The 21292-nt window shown below is 41.8% G+C and overlaps 1 long non-coding RNA gene across 2 annotated transcripts; it reads right to left on the reverse strand.

Annotated features, from left to right (window-relative positions):
- Positions 1-14721: 14721 nt before the first annotated feature.
- On the reverse strand, positions 14722-18658 carry LOC132010952 (uncharacterized). Of its 2 annotated transcripts, none has more exons than XR_009402312.1 (3): positions 18520-18658; positions 16657-16731; positions 14722-15758 (listed from the first exon to the last, which is right to left on the reverse strand). It is a non-coding gene; the product is annotated as an uncharacterized LOC132010952 (long non-coding RNA). The 2 variants fall into 2 exon arrangements; XR_009402311.1 differs by having other exon boundaries at positions 16650-16731.
- Positions 18659-21292: the final 2634 nt, after the last annotated feature.

Below are 21292 nucleotides of genomic sequence, written 5' to 3' on the forward strand. Positions count from 1 at the left end.
TAATATATTTAGGTGCTCTGATGCTCAGTAAATACATATTTACAATTGTTAAATTCTCTTGACGAATTGATTCCTTTATCCTTATATAATGACATTTTTGTCTCTTATTACAGTTAATGACTTAAAATCTATTTTTCCTGATATAACTACTTCTGCAATCTTTTGGTTTCCATTTGCATGGAATATCTTTTTTCATTCTTTAACTTTGACTCTATGTGTGTCTAAAGCTGAAGTGACTTTTGTGTAGGCAGTATAGAGATGGGCCTCTTTTATTTATTTTTTTTTAAATCCCTTCAGGCTCACTTTGCCTTTTAACCAGGAATTTAAAGATTTTATTTATTTATTTCACAGACAGAGATCACAAGTGGGGGGGTGGGGAGATGGGTGGAGCAGGCTCCCTACTGAACAGGAAGCCCAATGTGGGGCTCGATTCCAGGACCCTGGGATCATGACCTGAGCCGAAGGCAGAGGCTTTAACCCACTGAGCCACCCAGGTGCCCCTCAACCAGGAATTTAATAATTTACATTTAAAGTATTAACTGGTAAGGACTTACTAATGCCATCTTATTAAGAGTTTTCTGGCTGTTTTGCAGTTCCTTTGTTCCTTTTTGGCTACACTGAAAAGATGTTTACCCTAAATCTAACCTGTAAACGCTTATTGCCCAATAAGCTAGCCACTAGCCAAATGTGACTATTTAAATGTAATCAAAATTGAAACCTCAGTTTCTTAGTCATGCTAGCCATATTTGAAGTGCTGGAGAGTCACATGTGGCTCAAGTCTACTATGTTGAACAGTGCAGATATAGAACATTTCCCTCATCACAAACAGTGTTGCTCTAAGCCATGGTTTCTCAGTTTCAGCACTATTGACACATGGAGCCAGCCAAGTCTTTGTTGGGGAGTGGCGGCGACCTGTGCACTGGAGAATGTTTAGCCACATCCCTGACCTCTACATATTAAATGCCAGAAGCACTCCCAGTTATGACAACCAAAAACATCTCCACATAATGCCAAATGTCCTTTGGGAACAAAATGACCTCCATTAAGAAACACCACTCTAGACCTAACTTCCAATTTACAGGAAATGCAGGTAACTAAAAACAAGCTAAAATAAACCATGAGAAAACAATGAAACATCCATAATGTGAAACACCCAAGAAATTGATGTCGATTCCTCAAAATGTCATGAAGGCAAAAAAAGAGGGGGCACGTTGGGTGGCTCGGTCGTCAGGTGTCTGCCTTAGGCTCAGGTCATGATCCCAGCGTCCTGGGATCCAGCCCGGCATCAGGCTCCCTGCTCAGTGGGAAGCCTGCTTCTCCCTCTCCCATTCCCCCTGCTTGTGTTCCCTCTCTCGCTGTCTGTCAAATAAATAAACAAAATCTTTTTTTAAAAATGTCAGGAGTACTGTTCTAGACTGAAAATATATACAGACAGTAATAACCAATGTAAATGTGTAAACCTTGACTGAATCCTGGATTAAATAAATAATTAGCTCTGTGAGACTGTATTTTGGATTGAGTATACTGGGCTGTATATTAAATGGCATAACTATTTTTAATTTTTCTAGGTGGAATAACAATATTGTGGTTAAGTAGAAGACCACCCCTGGTTCTAGGAGATGCACATGAAAGCATTTAGGGGTCTGACATATGTCTTCTACTTGATTCAGTTCAAGTTCAGCAGAGGGAAAAAGTATAATAGATTTGGTAAAGGGTTAACAATTGATGGCTCCAGGTTAAGGGTATATATATACATTCTTGCAACTTTTGAAAATTTTTAAAATAAATGGTTGGCCCGAGGGAGGCAGGGAGTATTTCATTTGGTCCCAAACAAAACCATTTTACAAGGAAATAAATTTTGACATTATTTTTCCAAAGAAACCAGCTTCTCTTCTTAGTGACACTGAGAAGCTACAGCTGGATGAAATGTTAGGGATTTAACTCCTCTCACACAAGTGGGATTAGGGGCTGGGCACCTGGGTGGCTTAGTCAGTTTAAGCCTCTGACTTCCGCCCAGGTCATGATCTGAGAGTCCTGGCTCAAGCCCCAGGATGGGCTTCCCGCTCAGCACACAGTGGTTTTGTCCCTCTACACCTCCCCCTGCCCCCTCAAATAAATAAAATCTTGGGGGGAAAAAAGAGAGAGACTTTCCCTCTTCCACTCCCCTCGCTCACGCCCACGCTCTCTTAAAAATAAAAGAGGGATTAGGGGCTCCCCAAGGACAGTCTGTCCGGTTCTCACCAGAACCCGCCCACATCTGCAGAGGAGCGAGAATGCGCCGACCAAGCCTCTGCGGAACTGAGCGGAAGTAGCGTGTTTTCTCCCCGTCAAAGGCCAGTTTTTCGCCGGAAGCCATGCCTGGCATCGGAGACCAGACTCACACGTTGACCCAGTGCCCACCAATGCCTACCACATCTGTCCAGGGCCCTCCGGCCCGTTATGGTCCAAGACCCGCTGGGCCAGACCGGAAGCCAATTTCATAGACTCCGCCCCCCACGTAGTGGGAAAGTTCGGCAGCAATGGCTGTGGCCCCAGAACGCACACTTCCGCTTCCGTTCTGGAGGAAGGAAGGGGTGTGGCCCACCGCCTACCACTTGGAGAGCGGAGAAATCCGTGTTCCTTCACCGAGAGCCTAGTTGAATACAGTGGTTGGACCAGGCCAGAGGCGTGGTCTGACTCGAATTCCTACCGACTTGGAGGCGAAGGCTTTGTTTCTGCAGTGATATTTTCTTTTCTTTCCACTAGCATCTACCGCCCAGGACCATGACCAGCCATGTTTATAGTGGCAGGCTTGCCAGTCTGTGAAATGTTATAGCCTCCCGTTCATTCGTTTTTCTTAAAATGTACTTCACTGGTTTGCTTTTTGCCATGTTGGTTAGAGTCGTTCCTGGATGCTTCATATACGCTTGTGTATATATACATTTCACACGGATGTTATCTGATTAATAGAATAATGGTATTTTTATGTATTGATCACGAATCTAGTAACCTTGAAAGAGACTAGTTCTAATAATTTGCTGATTTTCTTGGATTTTTAATGTAAATGGGTCTAAATAGCTATAAACAATAATCTATTTAAGATAGTTTTCTTTTCTGCCAGTAATTGTATCTCATTTTTCTTATGGTGTTGATCAGAATTCCTAATATTATGTTGAATAATGGCAGTGATTAGTAGGCATCCTTGTCTTATTCTTGATGTATAAAGCAGTGATTCTAGGGGCACCTGGGTGGTTCAGCTGGTTAAGCCTCCAACTCTTGATTTCAGCTCAGGTCATGATCTTGGGGTTGTGGGCTCAAGCCCCAAGTCTAGCTCTGTGCTGGCTCAGAAACTGCTTGGGATTCTCTCTCTCCCTCTCTGAATAATAGTAAATAATAATAATAAAGCAGCAGTTCTACAGTTTCTCTATTAATTTTGATATTTGTAGTGGAGGGGTGTCAGTGACCCAAACAGGTAAAAAATTAATTTTTATCCTTGGATTAGGAAGAGATTTTATTGGAAAATGTGTTGAACTTTATCAAAGGCTTTTTTATGCCTTTGTTTTCTTTAACCTTAGGGAATCATAAGTCATATAAAATATTTGTGAAATCAAATTTGTCCTTTATAGTTTCTGGAAACTATTGTCCTTTTAGAAGTGAGTTCATAAATGCCTGGGTAGCTCAGTCAGTTAAGTGTCACCTCCAACTCAAGTCATAATCCCAAGATCTTGGGATCCAGGCCCAGGTCAGGCTTCTTGCTCAGCAGGGAGCCTGCTTCTCCCTCTGCCTGCCACTCCCCCTGCTTATGTGCTCTCTCTCTCTGACAAATAAAATCTTTTAAATAAATAAATGTGTATGTTAGGTCCCCCAATAATGGGTCCGTGATTAAAGGAGTGAGACTGATACAAAATGAAGGTCAAGCAAAGCTTTATTTTGCACCAAGCACCAAGAATCAAACCGAACGTTTGGGGCCTCACCTCTTACAGAGAGGGCGACCTCTCTCTGCTTCACAGACTAGCTTTTAAGGGCAAAGTCCATGTGGTTGGGCTGGCCACACACAGATGGCCAATAAAATTGTAACACACAGAGAAAGCTGCACAATCATGTTAGGTCACACATAAGTGACCAATTGAATTACAATTTACCCTAGTAGATATTTGAATTAACCTATCACCTTGGTTAGAATTGGCACCCAAAAGGCTCCCAAAGGGTGGGGCCCATACTCCTTGGTAACTAGGGAGACAGTATGCACCCCCCTCCCCCACTGATTGGATGTCTCCACCTGGCCTGATCCAACCCTTGTATTTGGGCTTTGTTACCTGGGACTAGTTTCTGGGACTTGTTTTTAAGTAAGTCCCCTGGGGGAAAGGGGCAGGGACAGTTTAAGGCTTAAACAACAAGGTTATTGTTTAACTGGATGGAAGTGCTCTGGCTAAATAGGTCCTTACAATCACAAGTAGGCAAAGAGGCAGGCAGAGAGAGGGGGAAGTAGGCTCCCTGCTGAGCAGAAAGCCCAATGCAGGACTCGATCCCAAGACCCCAAGATCACAACCCGAGCTGAAGGCAGAGGCTTGTTTTAACCCACTGAGCCACCTATGCGCCCCAAATAAATACTTTTAAAATAAAAATATTTGCCATCCTTATGGGAGGAAAATAATGTCTCAGTATTATTTTAATATTGTTGGGGTCGATTCCACATTAAAACCTGCTAAACCCTTAGGGCCTGCCTGGGCCTGCTTAGCCAGAGTGACTCCATGTTACCTAGATAGCCATTTTGTTGTTTAATAAACGCTTCAGCAGTTAGTAATATCGGTTCTGGGTAACCATTGCTAAAACACACATCTAAAATAAGGCCAGACAGGTAAAAGAGATCCAATCAGCCAAAGCCACATATACAGAGGTCTGCGGTTGTGCCCTATAAAAACTAACCTGTAAAATGAAAGGGGGTTGCTCGCTTCAGAGGTGGCCCTGGCCAGTCAGTCTAACTTCTAATGCTTGGCATAAAATAAGGCTTTGCATAACTTTCACTTTGTCCCAGTCTTCTTCCTTTGATAACGGACCCAACAAATATACTTCTCCCTGACTATTCCTGTGTTAGGGCCCGTAATCAAATGAGCAATACTGATACAAAGCGAAGGTCAAGCAAAGCTTTATTTCGCACCAAGCATCGAGAATCAAACTGACTGGTCAGGGCTGTCTCTTGCAAAGAGGCGACCCCTCCCAGCCTCACAGACTTACTTTTATAGAGGTAGTTTAGCCAGGCTATACACAGGTGGCCAATGAGATTGCAATACACAGAGAAAACTGCACAGTCATGCTAGGTCTGCCACACACAAAATTGCTAGGTTACACACGGGCGGCCAGTTGAATTTCAATTTACCCTAGTAAATATATGCACGCCCCACTGATTGGATGTCTTCACCTGGCCTGACCCACCCTTGTGTCTAGGCTTTGCAAGTAAGTTCCTCTGGGAGGGGCAGGGTCAATCTAAGTTTACTGCATGAACAACAAAATGGCTCCCTCTGATCAAGTAGGCCCTTACACTGAGCAATTGTTTTTTTCATTCGTCTAATTTTCTGTCTCAACATGTGAAATTTTTTTCTTTTTTTATTTTTAACATAACCAACCGATGACACCATGTAATAGAAACACCATTTGTATTTTTATATACTCTACTTTACTAATGAAATTTATTTATAAACTATCATATTGTTTCAGTTCATTCTTAGATATACAAAATCTTGTCTTGATCTCTTTACCTATTCTTCCTAAGTTTCTCCCATTTCTGTAAAATATCTTAAAGTTCTGCTCATATCTTTTTTTTCTGCTGGTATCTTTTTAAAATGTTAAACATTAGGGCGCCTGGGTGGCTCAGTGGGTTAAGCCGCTGCCTTCGGCTCAGGTCATGATCTCAGGGTCCTGGGATCGAGGCCCGCATCGGACTCTCTGCTCAGCAGGGAGCCTGCTTCCTCCTCTCTCTCTGCCTCACTCTCTGCCTGCTTGTGATCTCTCTCTGTCAAATAAATAAATAAAATCTTTAAAAAAATAAAAATAAAAATAAAATGTTAAACATTAACAATGTTAAAATGTTACTTTAAAAAAATTATTACAACTTACTGATCTGTTAAAGGTAACAACAAACCATTACATGTAGACATATATAACATTTTTATTTTTGAAAATAGAAGTATATTTTCCAAACCAGAACATTTAGAAAGAAGAGTGGCATTGATATTTTTGCATAACTTAATGTCTGCTAAACAGGTAAACAGTCTGCAGTCCAGGTAAACAGCTGGACTCTCATATCTGCTTCTATAATCTATCTGTTGTGATTTGTTTTAATTGAAGCATATGAAGACTTTCAGCTTCACAAAGAAACATAGATGGAAAAGAGAAAAGTTTTTTAACAGAATTTTCAGATAATTGTGGATAATCTTTTTTGATAATGCATCAAAATTAACAAGTGGTCATTCCTTAAAGATTAGCTACAATGTGGAATCTAAAACAATATTAGTATATTTGTTGTGTTCTGTTGCATACAAAAATAGAGATTTTTAAATTTTATTTATTGGGACGCCTGGGTGGCTCAGTTGGTTAAGCAGCTGCCTTCGGCTCAGGTCATGATCCCAGTGCCATGGGATCGAGTCCCACATCAGGCTCCTTGCTCCGCAGGGAGCCTGCTTCTCCCTCTGACTGCCTGCCACTCTGTCTGCCTGTGCTCGCTCTCGCTCTCTCTCTCTCTCTGACAAATAAATAAAATCTTTAAAAAAAAAAGATTTTATTTATTTGACAGACGGAGATCACAAGCAGGCAGAGAGAGGGGAGGAAGCAGGCTCTCTGCTCCCCGCCGAGCAGAGAGCCGATGCGGGGCTCGATCCCAGCACCCTGGGATCATGACCTGAGCAGAAGGCAGAGGCTTTAACCCATTGAGCCACCCAGGTGCCCCCAAAATAGAGAATTTAAATGTGAAACTAACTTCAAAAAATGAATAAGACACTAAAGCCAAAAACATTTATAATCACTTGTTTGGGGAAGGATTTCTTAAACAAGATGCAAAAACTCACACCAAAAAGGAAAAGACTAATAAATTTGATTAAAATTCAGAATCTCTGCCATCAAGACACCATAAAGAGAGGGACATTTACAGGCAAAAGTAAAAATTGATAAAGTTATCACACTCCTAAAAATCATAGGAAAGACAAAGATACAAAGAAAAATCAGCAAAAACATGTATAGGTAATTCCCAAGGGGAAATTAAAAATAGCCAATATTAGGGCACCTGAGTGGCTCAGTTGGTTAGGCAACTGCCTTCGGCTCAGGTCATGATCCCGGAGATCCGGGATCAAGTCCCACATCGGGCTCCCAGCTCCATGGGGAGTCTGCTTCTCCCTATTACTTTTCCCCTCTCATGCTCTTTCTATTGTCTCTCTCTCAAATAAATAAATAAGTATCTTTTTGTTTTTAATAGCCAATATTGGGGCACCTGGGTTCAGTCGGTTAAGTGGCTGCCTTCGGTTTGGGTCATGATCCCAGGGTCCTGGGATTGAGCCCCGAGTTGGGCTCCCTGCTTGGCGGGGAGTCTGCTTCTCCCTCTCCCTCTGCCTGCTGCTCTGCCTACTTGTACTCTCTAACTCTCTGTCAAATAAATAAATAAAATCTTTTTTTAAAAGCCAATATTATTTAAAATGCCCATTCTCAATAGTAATCAGCAAAACACGAATTAAAACAATGAGATACCATTTCCTAACTACTCAAAAATAAAAAATACAAGAAAAAGCATAAAACACAAGACAAATTTTAGCATATAGATTCTATAGCCAGCGAGTTCAGTTTTAGAGTAATTCAGTATATATGAGCAAGGGAGATGAGCAAGAATGTTCATGACGGGGCACCTGTGGGGTTCCGTCAGTTAAGCAGCTGCTTTCAGTTGTCCTGGGATGGAGCCCTGCATTAGGCTCCCTGCTCAGCAGAGAGCCTGCTTCTCCCTCTCCCTCTGCCTACTTCTCTAGTTGTGCTCTCTCTGTATCTCTCTGTCAAATAAATAAATAAAAATCTTTAAAAAAAAAAAAAAAAGAATGTTTATGGCATCAATTTTCATGATGGATGAAAGCTACAAACAGCCCAAGGAGGTGCATCCACTGTAGACTGGATAAATGAGCTGTGGTATATTCATACAAAAGGCCCCTATGCAGCAATTAAATAAATCTAAAACTACGAGACACACAAATAAAAGTTTAAAAATGTGAGCAAAAATATGTCACAAGAATGTATAAACATGCTATTCACTTACATAGTGTTTTTCCTTCCTTGATTTTTTTTTTTTTAGTAATTTTATTTTGAAATAGTTTCAGAATTACAAGAAGTTGCAACAATATTACCCAATGGTAATATCTAACATAACCACATTCTATTCTCAAACCAGGACACTGGCATTTCTATAATACTATTCATCTACAGACCTCATCTGGATCTTATCTGTTGTTATGTGCACTCTTTTCTTTTGTGAGGGTAGATTATATAGTTATGTAGGTAATATATGAGTGATAAAGTTCTTTGACTTTTTTTCACTTCCTATCACATATACAGATAGGTTCAGAGACCCATTCTTATAATCAGGATACAAAATGATTCCATCTCTACAAAGAAATCTTCATGTTATCCTTCCCCCAACCCTTGGCAATGTTATCATGCAAGAAATTAATAAATTTAAGAATCACAATAGTTACTTCATCTTGAGAATAATCATGAAGATCCCTCACATAAGACCTGAGGTAGAACAATCTCCTATCTCTTGGCTTGGTTGATGGGTACAAGTTTATTGATCTTTAACTGTATGTGTATATTTTCAACAAATCTCTATTTCCAATTTTTCCAAAGAAAAATACAGAATAGAAATCACAACCATTACTCTAATTTGGTAGAAATTAATCCAAAATATTAGGTAGCATAATAAGAGACCAGAGTGGCTTATAAACTGAAAGATATTTTCAGATTGGACTTTCTTATCCAGCTACATCCTATTTATAAGGGACACATCTAAAGCTTAAGTACACAGAAGGCTTAAATTAAAAGAATGGAAAAATACGTAACCGATACTAACAAAAGAAAACTGGCATGGCTTTACTAATAATATTAAATTAATAAGATTAAAATAAGATCAAAAAATCTTTCTCTTTACTATCTCCAATTTTTCTTCTAGTTTGTCCTGAACCCACTTCAATCAGGCTTCTGTGGGCAAATAGGTCACAGAATCAACTTTGATAAGGTCATCAAGGACTTATATTGATATTTTGATATTTTTTGCCAATTCAGTCAAGAAAAAGGGGTAAGGGCCAAGGAGGACCAGGTAGGAAGAGTCTCAAACCTCAGCACAGTCTAGCCAAGTCTGGGCCAGGCCAGTGGAGGGTTCTTGAGCCACAGACATCACTCGAAGAGCCCTACACAGGAGTGGGCTTGCACTATTACTCCTGCCATGCTTAGTCACTGCTAGGAGTAGTCTTAGCACAACACCAAAGGTAGGTCCTGGCATGGGTAGCAACCAGGGCCAGCAGCCAACTAAGTCCCTAGGTGGCTATCCAAGGAGCAGGTTCTCATGGCTGCCACACAAATTTCTGATTGCTCCCCTACTATGAATCTACAATTAGGACTTTGTTTTAAAAGAAGATCTCTTTTTCTCATGTAACATGAGTCTAGAAATAAGCAGTTCAGGGCTGGTGCAGTCACTCAAAGAAACCCCTTGGGGAGCAAGGAGTCCTATGATCTGGCTACACCAACTCTGCCTGTGGCTTCTGCCTACGGGTTACAAAGTAACCTCCTTCCAACACTAGGCTCTGTATCCAGGGTCTAGGCAGAAAGGAGGAGGAAGGACCGTGAACAAAAAGTGAAAATAACAAGCATGGGGCTGTCCCCTTTCCAAGAACTTTCCCAGAAGCTACCCCAGTGATTCTGCCTACCTGCCGCAGGCCAGGGCTCTGGGACATGACCACTCCTTCAAGAAAGACTGAGAGAGCTGGCTGGGTTTCTGTTTGGTTTGTTTTTATAGTAAACATTGACAAATTGAGCAAAATCCAAGTTCTGAGAGTTAGAAGAATGAGGAGAATGGATAGACAGGCAGCCAGCAGTGTCTGCCACACTGGGCTAGAGAGAAAGTCCCAACAAATGCCAAAGAACCCATATCCTACAGATCACTGACTCTGACCACAAAGCAGTTACATGTGAAATGAAAAACAAGCCACCTAAGAACTCCTGGCATTGCACTTGAAAACACATTCCTGATCAACCCACGAGTCCAAGAAGTTGTTAAAATGGAAATGAGACAGCATTTACAATTGGGCCATAGTAAATACAAATATCACCTACCACAACTTGTTCAATAATGAGGGTATTTAGAGGGATAGGAGTGTTCTTGACTATTTATATTATGAAAGAAGAAAACACATTAATGAATTAGGGGTCCACCTCAAGAAGGCAGCACAGAGGCAATCCCATATTCACAACATGGACATGGTCTCTCTCCCTCAGAATGAGTTCTCTTGTATAGAGCAAGCGAAGATCCACACCTGAAGACCTTCCATATTCATTACACTAACAGGACTTTCCTCCAATGTGTCCTCATGTGTTTCATACAAGAAGGAGGGCTTGTGAAGGCTTTCACACTTTCTTTTGTGAAAAAAAAAAAAAAAAATATATATATATATATATATATATATGACTTTTCTGTGCAGTTCCTGCCCTGATTTGGAGTTGAATAAAGTGACTTTTGCCAAATGGCTCTATTAAGTGTCTGTTATCCCAGAGCTTCGCACATAAGATTTCTTAAAATCATTTTTACAACTAAATTATGTTCTAAATCCTCAATAAAGGATGTTTGGGATGGGAGAGATTTGATATTTGTCAATGCTAAATTTCATCAGTGTATTAATGATATTTGATTATAGAGGAAAATGTCTGTGGGAAGGCAATTCTTCATGAGTAGCTCATGTGTGCACACCTTATTCTGCTCTAGACTATGTCTTGGAGGATGTTTATACAACATCCTTAGAGCAAAGGGCGGGTTTTTTGTTGTTCTGTGTAGATAAGATAAAATCTCCCTCTGGGGGAAAGAAAGAGCAGGTTTGTGTGCAGCTCTTTAGAAAAGCTTGGGGCTCCAGCTGTGATACAAATCCACTTCATGTCACCCCCGGGGGACTTGGGAATCAGGAGGAACTGACAGCAATATGACGCTTGTACTGCCCGCTGGGCTGTAATAAAGTCCTGGCCCAGAAGTCTGGTGTCTTTCGCCAACATCCATGAAACTGTGGCAGGCTAACTTGTTAGCCTATAAGTAGGGGGAAATCTCAGACCTTTGAGTTCTTGACAATGTCCCTGTTCTTAGTATAAATTTTGAAGAAGTCTTATATCTGTAATGGCTCATCCATACAATAAAATTATATACAAATGAGAAAAGCTTTAACAGTCAAAAATGTTGACAACTGGTGAATCTAGGTGAAGGAATGGACTTTGGGAGAATTTTCCCAACCAGTACTATAAGGCTACCATATCCTTGAAACAATAACAGAAGGACAACATGAGAAAGAAAAACTGCAGGGCAATCTAATTCAAAGATGCAAAAATCCTAATATATTAGCAAACTAGGAAAAATGATGTGTAACTGATATGTGATGGCCAAGTTATTTAGGAATGCAAAGTTAATTTCACAGTGAAAAATCAATTAAAGTAATTTACCACACAAACATGTTAAAGCTGTTACATGTATTCATTCATTCATTCATTCATTCATTCATTCATTCATTCAACAAATACTTAATGAGTGCCTACCCTGTGTCCTACCATTGTTCTAGGAGTTCTGAAATACATCAGTGAAAATATCATCATCTCAGGAGATGCTGAACAAACATCTGATAAAATTCGACATCTGTTCATGAGTAAGGATGCCAACCAATATCCTAGGAAAAAGAAACAAACTTTCTTACCCTAGTAAAGTTATCTACAAAAATGTTATAGAGAACACCACAATTAAAGATGAAATATGAAAAAAATGCCCTTTAAGATCAGGAAGAAGACAAGAGTACCTATAGGACTACTTCTAGTCAATATGGTTCAAGCCCCAGTCAGAGAAAGTCGGGCAACAAATGCATAAGAAAGGTACACAAATTAAAAAGGAGCAGAAGAAATCTGCCTGTATTGGTACATACAATCATCTACAGAAAACATCAAAAGATCCACACATCTGTTATTAGAGTAAGAGTATAGCAAGTCTGCTACAGGCCAAACTCAACATACAAAGAGAATTATAATCTATAAGGACCAGCAAGATACATATACCTCTAGCCCTTCTCCAGAAAACTTACATCCTGGTTTTAGTTTGAAGTACCCAAAGCCTATGAAAGAAAACCATTCAAGGTCTCACGATAAGTCCAAAAAGACTTTTAAAGAACACAAGGAAAAGAACCAAATTAGAAAGTATGGCACTGAAACTACTGAGTAAAAGGAGGAAGACTCTGAAAAGGATGACATCTCCAAGCTAAATAAATACCTCACCTGAATTCCAATAAATGAGCTTATAAAGGGTCATACTCTTCGGTCATGCATCTACTCCAAAAAGGATTCATCAACTGAACTCACGCATCATTTGAGAAAAGATCATGCTGTTGTCCCCTACGAGGAATGCCACTATTGTAACGATGACTTCAGAGCTAAGTATTATGGACATATCCCACCACAATGGAGACCGTGGCTCATTTATAAAAGGAATCTCCTTTTATAACAGCTTTAGTGAGATATAGTTTACATACCATAAAACTCAACCCTTTTAAATGTACATTCAAATGATTTTTAGTGAGTGTAGCTGTGCAACATCAGCACAAACCAGTTTTAGAACATTACTATCAACCCAACAAGATACTTCATGCCTGTTTAATCAAGGTCCCACCCCCTAGGCAAGGCAAACATGAACCTACTCTATGGCTTTCTCTATTCTGGATATTTCATATAAATGAAATCATACAATATGTGGTCCTTTGTGACTGGTTTCTCTCACTGAGCATAATGTTTTCAAAGTTCATTCATGTTGTAGCATGTATCAGAACTTCATTTCTTTGTATGGGCAAATATTGCTTCATATGGATAGCTAGATTTTGTTTACTTATTCTCCAACTGATGGACTTTCAGGGTTTCCTCTTTTGGGTATTATGAAACATGCTATAAACATTTGTGGGCAAGTCTGTGTGTGGAAGCACTTTTTTCTTTCTCTTGGGGGCCAAATGGCAAATTTGTTTTAAGAAATTGCCAAACTTCGGTGTGTAAACCTGGCAATTCATAGACCTGTACCCCTGGGGATAAAAATATATTATATGTTTATAAAAAATTAAAAATTTAAAAAAAAAGAAGTTGCCAAACTTCGGGATACCTGGGTGGCTCAGAAGGTAGGATGTCTGCCTTTGGCTCAGATCATGATCTCAGGGTCCTGGGATTGAGCCCCGCATCAGGCTCCCTGCTTGGTGGGGAGTCTGCTTCTCCCTCTTTCTCCACACTGTTCCCCTACTTGTGCTCCCTTGTTCTCTTTGTTCAATTAATAAATAAACAATTAATTAAAGAATCTTAAGGAAAAAAAAAAGAAATTGCCAAACTTCATCAAAATGACCACACATCACTTTACAATCCCACCAGCGACACATGTTCCCTAAATGCTGGAGGCTGCTTTTTTCTGATCCCTCTTTTCCCTCAAGACCCATGTTTGTCAATATAGATGGTTATTTTAGATACTAAGAAACCAATGCCCATACATTTCATATGTTTAAGAAAATAGTATTTTAGGGGCGCCTGGGTGGCTCAATGGGTTAAGACACTGCCTTCAGCTCAGGTCATGATCTCAGAGTCCTGGGATTGAGTCCCACATTGGGCTCTCTGCTCAGCAGGGAGCCTGCTTCCCTCTTTCTCTCTCTCTGCCTACTTGTGATCTCTGTCAAATAAATAAATAAAATCTTAAAAAAAAGAAAATAGTATTTTAAATATGTATGTATTTATCAAATGTATAAAACTTTACTGAAAGACATTAGAGAATGACTAAATAAATGAAGTTATTGAGTTTAAGGCCTGAAAGACTTAACAACAATTCTAACAGTACTGATCTAATGAGCTGTCAGACATGATACCAATATGACTTTTTGTGGAATTGTGCAAGTTTACTATAAAATACGTATGAAGAAATGAAAGGCACAGAAGAGAGAAGCTACTCTTGAAGAACAGGTTGTAGGGATCTCTTAGATGTTACAAAATAGTATAAAGTTATTAAAGATGGTGCTGGATTGATACAGGATTAACAAATTTGATTATAATAGAATGGAAGGCCCAGAAACATAAAAACATGCACACAGAAACTTTAAACTGGAGCTTTCAGATTAGAGTTCTAGGAAAACTGGTTATCTACCAGGAAGGAAATTAAATTGGACCCCTCCTGACACACATATTTAAAATATCATGAGTTGATAGGAGAATATGTTGGAAGACATTTCAGAAGGACTTTTTAGAAACATTTTAGATGACAAGAGAATAGAACATATTTATGACTGACTATTGTTGTCCCAACATAACCAGCCAAAGACCACCAGGGACAAAACTTATAGTCTAACAAAGTCCAGCTTATTGGCTCATTGCAACAAGGGGGACCACACACCTAAGGAACCATGGGTGTCCTACCAAAGAACTATGGATATCATAAAATCTGGGGGAAGGAGAAAATTCAGGTGAAATTTAAATGAAGTTGTATTTTGATAGGCTCAAAGAAAGTGACATTGTTGAATTAAAATACATCGAACAGAAACAGTATTTAGAATTAAACCAAAATAAAAAATACCTTAGGTCGAAACCCATGTAATGTAGCTAAAGGGATGTGCAGGGGATCTCTATGGGTGCTTTTATTCACAAACAGGATCTGAAAACTAAGGAGTTAGATTCCCATTTTGAGGAGAAGACCCTGCTGAAAGCAATTCTATATTTATAACACTCGTAAGGTTTCTCTCCCACTCTGTATTTCTTTATGCAGGAACTGAAGTCCCCATGGAAGGCTTTCTCAGATGAATGATATGCACAGAGTTGCTCACATGTGAGACCAATGGGGCTTTCCCATGTGCTTCCAATCCCACGGCTTCTCTCCACCGAGAGTACTCACATGTTTCCTCCGGGGTGGGTGACTACTCAAGTTACTACAGTAGCTACACTGGTCAATCTTCCTTGTATGTACCGTCTTGTCATCAGTCAGGTTAAGGCTCCTATTGAAGGCTTTTCCACGGGTACTGCAATGGTAAAGCTTCTCCCCGTTATGGGTTCTCATGTGTGCCATCAGATGGAATTTCCTGCTTAAGGCTTTGCGACAATCATCACACACAGAGTCCCTCTCTGGTGTGCGCTCTCTTATGCACGGTCAGGCTCCTGCTCCTGATGAAGTCTTTCCACAGTCCTTGCATTTATACAGCTTCTCCCAATTGTGTATCCTCTCCTATGCTGGTTAAACTCATAGGATTTCTCTCCAGTGTGGATTCGCACGTGTGTCATAAAGGACGGGTGTTGACCAGAAGCTTTCCCACGCACAGGGTTTCTTGCCAGCGCGAGAGCACACGTGAGTCTGCAGGGATGAAAGACAACTCAACTCTCCCACTTTCTTTACATTCATTTCTTTTCTCTCCTGTGTAACTTCTCTTGGGCCAAACAAGGTTAGAATTCCTTCTGATGGCTCTTCCACACAGATTGTATTCATGGGGTTTCTCTCCAGCTGGATTTAGTGCCTGTTGGGTAAGGGATAAGCGATAACTAAAGGCTTTTTCACTTTCACTGCACTCACGGGGATTACCCCCCACCATAGAAAGTCTGCACTAGGGATGCCTGGGTGGCTCCATTGGTTAAGCAGCTGCCTTCGGCTCAGGTCATCATCCCAGGGTCCTAAGATCGAGCCCAACATTGGGTTCCTTGCTCAGTGGGGAGCCTGTTTCTACCTCTCCCTTCCACTTCCCCTTGTGCTCTCTCTGACAAATAAATAAATCTTTAAAAAAAATCTTTTTACTTATTTTATTTATTTGACAGAGGGAGATCACAAGTAGGCAGAGAGGCAGGCAGAGCAGCAGCGAGCCCGATACAGGGCTCAATCCCAGGACCCTGAGATCATGACCTGAGCCAAAGGCAGAGGCCTAACCCACTGAGCCACTCAGGCACCCCTCAACTAAATAAAATCTTAAAAAAAAAAAAAAAAAAAGTCTGCACTATAAAAAAAAATAAAAATTCCTACTTGCTAAGTTGCTACCATTCTCAGAGCACATGCACTACTTCTGCCCTGAGTTCTTTCTAATTTTAAGTAAGGCGAATGCTCTGCCTCAAAGGCCCATCATATGGGCACTCATAAAGCTGCTTACGTAGATTTTTCTTGATAATTACTTCAACAAAAAATGAATTATACGTCAATATTCACTAAGTCATATTTATGAACTGCTTACTTGTGGGAACTCTTCATAAATACTGAAACTGGTTTAGAAGGTTCCCCAAATTCATGATACTCAGAGAAATAACTTCTTTTGGGTGAAGGTCACTGGACCCAGTGTCTCCCCACAGTGGCTGCGTTCTGTGACACAGTAATCCCAGACTCCTACTGCAGAGAACCAGCAATGTGCCCTCATGAACCTTACCATTTACCTGACAGTGGATGTTTTTTCCAAACTTTATTCTGCTTTGCAGTGGTCTTTTGGGTGCTCAGTTGAAACTTTTAATCTGAAATTAATGGGAGAGAGGAGGAGAAAGATTTAGTTCTTAGAGAAATAAATGATGAGACAGATAATTAAAAACAAAAACAAAGAGCCAGGCCCACGTAGCTTTTCTTTGTAAACAGACTCTAAACATGAGAGTCTCTAAATATGAAAGAATGCCCCAGCAGTTGGACAGACTTTAAGGATTTCAGCAATATGAAGAATTTAATAATTTTTTATTTTATTTTATGTATTATTATTTTTCAAGATTTTATCTATTTATTCATGAGAGAGAGAGAGAAGCAGAGGGAGAAGCAAGGAACCCAATGTGGGACTCAATCCCAGGACTCTGGGACCATGACCTGAGCTGAAGGCAGACAACCGACTGAGCCTCCCAGGTGCCCAGCAATATGAAGAATTTGACGGTGACAGGAACAAGGGATGGAAATGCTGAGAAATGATTTTCTTAAGAATGAGACAGCTGCTAACAGTCTGACAGAAGGCACTGACAAAGTTTGAGGACAGTAGAAAAATGAATAAATAAACAAGTGGGGCCATGGTCCAATATTTACAAAAGTGGACATGTTCAGAAAAAAAAGGAAGCAAGATAGAGCTTTCTCTGGGAGCAAAAGAAAGTTGGGGAGAAAAGGAAGAAGGAGAGGAAGGGAAGCCAAACCTTCAAGAGAAAACTCATCCTAAGTGGCCTGAGATGATTTCTTAGACAAGATAACATCTTAGACACTGTAAAATAGTAGTATGTGGTCGTAGATGCTAGCTACACTTGCGGGGAGCACAGCATAACATAAAAACTTGTCAAATCCCTATGTTGTACACCTGAACTAAGGTAACACTGTGTCAACTATACCTCAATTTTTAAAAAAGATTTTATTTATTTGACAGAGAGGTCACAAGGGGGCCGAGAGGCAGGCAGGGAGAGCAGGGGAAGCAGGCTCCCTGCTGAGCAGAGAGCCCAATGCGGGGCTCGATCCCAGAACCCCAAGATCATAACTGGAGCCGAAGGTAGAGGCTTAGCGCACTGAGCCACCCAGGCACCCCTATACCTCAAATTTTAAAAAATCATGACATTTTAGAAATTCCCTGCATGTTGTCCCTTTCACCTGGGCTGACCTGCACTGGTTTTGGGGGGAATCAGAACTCTCCTTTCCTTGGTCCCCCACTCCTCCTGCTCCACCTGGGTGAGCAGGCTGGGTTTATGGAAATGATGCCTGCACACACGGAAAGACACATGAGGGGGATGTGCAGGGATGAAAAGGCAACCTCCCCTCAGAGTGGGACCAACACCTTCAGAGGATGGACATGTGTGACCCCATGAGCAATGAGCTGATGTACCCCACCTCATGCCCTATAGGGATGGGGGACCCTCAGCCCCCAGCTCAGAGACACACTTCAGAACACCAAAGCTTCTAATCATGAAGAAAATAAAGTGGGCGTAAGAGATGAATCTTCATTCTCAAGGGGAAGATGCTAGACTGGGGATGAATGGCTAGAGCCCAGAATTAGCCACCTGCTTTTGTGAATAAACTTTTAGCGGAACACAACTGTATTTGTTTACACACCATACTATTCCGGGCACTATATTAGCAATACTGTGTAGTTGCCACAGAAACTCTACGGCCCATGATGCCAAAAATATCCCTCTCTGGCCTCTAAAGAAAAGTGTGGCCATTCCTGTTCTACACTGTCGCTGCTCAAGAGCGGGCCGCATCTCCTTCTTCACTACTTTTTACCTAAGACCAAGAACAGTTCCCAGAACGTAACAGGTGCTTAAGAAATACTTGCAGCAGAAATCTACCAACGAAGAGATGAGCGTGGCAGAGGCCAAGTTCCTGTAGTTCTCTAGCATCAGGTCTCTGTACAGAATCTTCAGAGCAGGCTCCAGGGGTGCCCACACCTCCTGGGAGAAGTCCACCACCACTTCCTCAAAGGTCACTGAATCCTGAAACGTCACACACATTCAGGTTCAGCCAAAGCTCATCTCAATCAGTGTCCCAGGAAGGCCAGGTGTGAGGAGGAAGGCATCAGAAGAACAAGGAGGGGGAGATTCAGATGCGGAGGGGAAGGGGCTCCTCACTTCATCTCTCTCCATTCACATATCCTCCGCGATCTAGCTCAGAGATTATTAGCTCTTCGACAAGTGGCTGAACTGTTCTCTCTGCAACTACTCTGTGAACCCATCTGGCCCTGAGATGCCACACAGCCCTGGGCGCATGGAGGCCTGGGACAAATACATAGAGTAAGGCTCTGAATGATGTCTCCATGAATTCCTGAGATGAAGTAATCTCGTAGCCTTTCCTGGTTTTCTGCCCCGGCTCTGAAGTGACCACTGAGCTAATATGAACAAGGCACTGGAAAAAATTCACAAACGCTGAGCATTCTCTGAAAGTCCCTCAGCCACCGTTCATGAGAGGCTAAGGGTCCTGAGGAAGTGTGGAGATAAGTCCTGGTCAGATTGGAAGGCTCCGGGCCACCAGAAGGAGACACAGCTAACCTCATGGAGGGAGAAGTCACATTGGAAAAACGGGGATTAATGATTATCTGTGGTCAGATTGTCGGCAACCCTGGAGCCATCACTCCCACCTCCACATTCCCGTCCTAGAGACAGGCGGTCACGAGCGGGCACAGCGAGAGGACAAGAGGGTGAATGTGAGAGGCAGGATATGCCCTAGACTCCAGCCGGCACATGCCTAGAAGCTGCGTCCCAGGACCCAGGACCCAGGACCCCACATGAAGGCCAAGCAAAAGCTTGCATGCACACAGGTTTCCTAAAAGGCCACGGGGAGTCCTGTCTCTCACAGCCAGGAGAGAGGCCTCTGGGACTTGCTGCTCCTTGTTGCTTGAGGAAGACTAGCAAACTTCCATGTCTATTGAGGGTACTCAAGTTCAAAGAGGTTTAGCAAGTCAATTGCCCAAGTTTATGAAAAGAATACAAGGTATAATGTATCATTCTCAAACATCTCAAAGCCAGGCCCCAACCCTGGTGCAAGCAGACTGGCAGGGTTTCTGGGGCTCCATTCCCACCTTGTCTGAGCCTTTGGAAGCCCTGGAGGAAAAGGCCAGGGCATGACCCAGCTCCAGGCAGGTGCACAACCAGGGAGGAAGCCCATGCAGGTGTGGCTGGAGTTGGTGTGACCTGGGTGTCTGGAGAAGAAAGTGATGGGACAGGGTGGCAGAAACGCCAGGAGCTAGGTCAAGATCACGGCAAACAAGCCTAGATCTAATCTGAATTTATACCTTCTGACTGGCAGCTTAGCAGTTTTACAAGTTTCCTATTCCTATTTGTTTTTTTTTTTAAGATTTTATTTATTTATTTGACACAGAGAGAGCGAGCGATCACATGGAGGCAGGGAGGAAGGTAGAGGGAGAGCGGGAAGCACGCTCCCTACTGAGCAGAGAGCCTGACGCAGGACTCGATCCCAGGACCCTGAGATCACGACCTGAGCCGAAGGCAGAGGCCCAGGCGCCCCTATTCCTATTTGTATTTTTAAAGATCAAACTAGCTGCTGTTCACAGGACAGGAGAGGGGAAGGCCAGAGTAGAAGCAGGGGCGGGCAGTGAGGGGCAACAGCAGGGTCCAGGTGAGAACGGGACTCTTGGGGAGGGAGGAGCAGAAGAGATGACTGTGTGTACATGTGGGAGCATCATCAAAGAATTTGCAAGGGACATACACTAGGATGAAAAGGGGGGTGGGGTGCAGCCAGTGAGAGAACTTAGAGAAACCACAGAAGGATCCAGTCTTTATACTGACAGTGTTAAGCTTCACACCCAAACCCTGTGCTTCTAGAAAATTCTGATGGGTAAGAAATCCCCAACCCTTTTGTGTTCTGGAAAATGTCTGAATGCAATTAAACACCTTTCCCTATATGATTTCGATAAAACAGAAGGATGACCCCTTGTTTACCTATGACAAGGCCAGGCACAGACGATCCAAATTCCCATTTTTTTTTAAATTTCTTCTCAGTGTTCCAGAATTCATTGTTTATGCACCACACCCAGTGTTCCATGCAATACGTGCCCTCCATAATAGCCACCACCAGGTTCCCCCAACCTCCCACCCCCACCCTCCAAAACCCTCAGTTTGTTTCTCAGAGTCCACAGTCTCTCATGCTTCGTCATTTTTGTCTCATGAATGAGTAGCTGAACTGTTTGTCTCCACTGAACTACCTAGATAAAATACCTTTGAATTTAAGTTGACTTCACTACACTTCAGTCCAGTTTTTCTCCTCCCCACAACCTACCCCCTGAGTGCTGGGACACAGAACAACCCTCTCTATCAGCGCCTCTGGGACAATCAGCTGACCTCCAAGACCAAAAACCCTGTCACCCCACCCACTCAGCCCACTTCCCAGCTTGTAAACTCTTTCTTATAAAAGTTTAACACCAGACTTTAGGTACGGCGACAGTCTCTCCTTATAGTACCAATAAACTGGGTAGGTAGTGGCGGGATAAACCCGAGAGGGAAAGAATACGAGACAAATTTGTTCAAGGTGAGGCTTTACAGGGAAAAAATATATATATTGTATAATATGTGAAAATTAATACATATATATCATGAATAATATACTTCA

The sequence above is a fragment of the Mustela nigripes genome, chromosome 2 (genome assembly GCF_022355385.1).
Source record: "Mustela nigripes isolate SB6536 chromosome 2, MUSNIG.SB6536, whole genome shotgun sequence".
NCBI classification, from domain to species: Eukaryota; Metazoa; Chordata; class Mammalia; order Carnivora; family Mustelidae; genus Mustela; species Mustela nigripes.